General features: G+C 44.2%; 1 long non-coding RNA gene across 3 annotated transcripts; it reads left to right on the top strand.

Annotated features, from left to right (window-relative positions):
* The first annotated feature begins 425 nt into the window (after positions 1–425).
* LOC144477575 (uncharacterized) lies at positions 426–2,772 on the top strand. 3 transcript variants are annotated; one of them, XR_013495216.1, is made up of 3 exons: positions 426–1,262; positions 2,180–2,306; positions 2,465–2,772. It is a non-coding gene; the product is annotated as an uncharacterized LOC144477575 (long non-coding RNA). The 3 variants fall into 3 exon arrangements; XR_013495217.1 differs by lacking the exon at positions 426–1,262 and adding an exon at positions 1,322–1,390; XR_013495218.1 differs by lacking the exon at positions 426–1,262 and adding an exon at positions 1,686–2,059.
* Positions 2,773–2,958: the final 186 nt, after the last annotated feature.

Raw genomic sequence — 2,958 nt, 5'->3', positions numbered from 1 at the left:
ATAATGTTTAGTTAATTTGATTGGGAACCAAACATAATTAATGTTGTAATCCCGACTATCCCATCGTAAACGAAGACGACTACCGGATGAAAACGTGGCTAATTCAACGTTCCTATTACTAGATTAGTTTTCAATCACTGTAATTTAATTCTTTCGAAAATTTGTTTTTGAAAATCGTTTCGATTGAGATTAATAACACGCGTGACAAAAGCTATATTCAATTACTAATTGCTTATTGAAGCTTTAATTATATATATTAAATGATTAATGCTTGAACAAAGGTAGACCTGAAAATTTAATATTTAATTAAAATAGCATAAACCACTGTAAGTTAAAAATCTGATTTTAATTAAGTTGTCTATTCTATTTCGATCCAGTTATATAAGTCCAAATTATAATTTTTGTGAAAAATTGTTTTCAGCTGCTACGAGATACGAAGTCTATACAAACGTTCGTTTCTTTGCTTAACAATGTTAACGAATTGACAATGGATTGCAACAGTATCTACAAATGTTCACACTGTTCCGTATTTGATCGTCTGATTTCGATAACAGAGTGGCATCAAAATCCGCGGTCCGGTAAATAAAATTAGACAGTGAAATTCGACGCGGTGCTGGCGAACCGTGAGCGCGCGACGCTTCAAAGGGTTGCGGACAGATAACGGCGAGAACGAACGATACGATAAGTGACGGCTGGACATCTTACTGTGCGAGAGCAGGTCGTAGCTCCTAAGCCGTGGGCGGATTCGCAGACTGCGGCGTGTCCGAACAATCTCCGCGGTGGCCGCCGTCAGAAATCATTTTATATGAACCACGGATTCTTCGATTACAAAAGATTCTTTGGCGGCGAACGAACCGATTGTCAAGAGTTGCACAAAGCACCGTCGATCGCCGGCTCCGATAAAGATGACGATTTCGCGCGAAGGCTGCCGATTAAATTAAGCACGGAACGGTTCACCGACGCGTGTACCGGGAGACACATCAGAGACACGCTTTATCTAATCGCAATCATCGGCCGAAGGAGTGTAAAGCGGCGTTGTGCAGTCCCCGGCGAAGCTCGGACAACGTGCCCGGCACTTTTATTCCGGCTCGCATTCCTTCCGTTTTCCTGAAAACGGTTGCAGCACACCGTGGCGGAACCTCGCCGAGGGAACGATCGCGAGACGGCGAGAAGGATGCACGGAGTCGCGAGGAGCGCGCCGACGATCGTATAATCGGCGGGGACCAACCGCGCGTCGCACCTCGCAGCACCGCTGGAGACAGGTAGAAGAAGGCATTATCAATCAGATTTTCTTACGGTCGGTTTCTTACGGTTCACTGTCCCTCCAGCGGCGAGTTAGGACAAAGATTACGGATCACGAGATAAAAATCGTCGTTGGAATCTGTTCACGGTCTGACGCGACTATGATCTATTATATACCGTCGACAATGGGACGGGTTCTTATTTGTACCGCTCCGGCGACGTGTTCCAGAGTTTTCTCGCTTAATCTCCCCGCTCCATTGAATCGTTTCGAAACGATCGGGTGCGCGCGAACTCGGAAACGCGTCTCGTTGCGAGAACGAAGACGATACGCTGACCATTTTTCTTTTTTTTTCTTTTTCTTCGTCGACGAAGCAAACACTCACCTGGCACATGTACCGCCTCCACTCGACAGTCTTCCTCTTCATTCTTCCGAATACGTCGGATTGATATCTCGGGGAAAATTCGAGATCCATTATATTGCGCGCTTCTTGCTGATTTCATTCGATTTCATTCGGTGAACGCGTTACAAAACGCAGCAGCATTCTTTCGTATGCCGTGCTAAGCAAAACAGCGCGGCCCGGTTGTTACTTCACGGTCCCATTGATATATATCGTTTCGTTAAAACGTTGCCGCCCCGCTGTACCAACAGCGTTGCTTGTATTATTCGCTCGCGAATGTTTAATGTAAGCGGAAACATTCGCGAGCGAGTTGTTCGGTGTTCGCGTGCCGAATCGTATTAACATTCGGAATTACGGATGCGACGATTTTATTTGAAACTCCGCGCCTGCCGTATAATCGTGGGACGACGCGAACTTTGGTAGACGAAGCGTTCGTTTTACAGTTTTCGTTGATGCAACGGTCTCTTTCGCGACGCGCGGCTACCGCGAATGGTATACGAGCAACTTGGTGTTTTAATTGTTGATTGATCTGTTTCCAGGAGATTTTCGTACTACCGAGGGTAAAGCGCGAGCCCCCACGTGAACATGAAGGCGGGCATACTGTGCTGGTTATGTGTTTTAATAACCACGGGAAACGCCAAACCCGAGCTGCAGTTATTACAAATCGTAAGCAAACATTAAACAACGCGGACGCGCACATTCAAAAACACACAATGTATATATAACAATGTACCAAAACAGCTTGAAATTTTTCGGGATAATTAGAGAGGCTTACGAAAAACAAGTAAGCATTTTAAGAAGAATGTTTCTAACAATTTTTCCAGATATATGCCCACAAAACGTACGCTCCAATCTCGTCCCTGATTTACAGCAACGAGTCGAGTTTGCCAGCTAAAATGTCTTACGACTACTTCAATTTCGCCACGCTCCAGATGCCCAACGTGAGTCTCCGATGATTTTCAATCAATCGTCTCGTTTCGCTTCCGCGTAACTTTCTCTCGCTTGCGTTAAAAATAAAAAACGTTATCGTTCGCCCTTACGAACTTAATTCCACCGAGATCCGTCGGTAAACCAAACACGGATGTTCGAAGCTTGCGATACTTAAAGTTAATCCTTGCAATTGAAGACGAGCAATCGAACGATTCGAGTCGTGTAATCTATGTACTTTACAATTTCTCGTCTATTCTTGGCTTCGACCGTGATTATTGTAACAGATTAATCTTTGTTAAAGACGCTACTAACTGTTTCTTTAACTGTTCGATTAGATTAGAAGTTTGTAACTTATAATAGACTTTTATCATATAATTGAACTGTTGGA

Source organism: Augochlora pura, unplaced genomic scaffold, assembly GCF_028453695.1.
Source record: "Augochlora pura isolate Apur16 unplaced genomic scaffold, APUR_v2.2.1 APUR_unplaced_2039, whole genome shotgun sequence".
Classification (NCBI taxonomy): Eukaryota; Metazoa; Arthropoda; class Insecta; order Hymenoptera; family Halictidae; genus Augochlora; species Augochlora pura.
The sequence above is the reverse complement of the archived record's forward strand: the minus strand, read 5'-3'. Positions and strand labels throughout refer to the sequence as shown.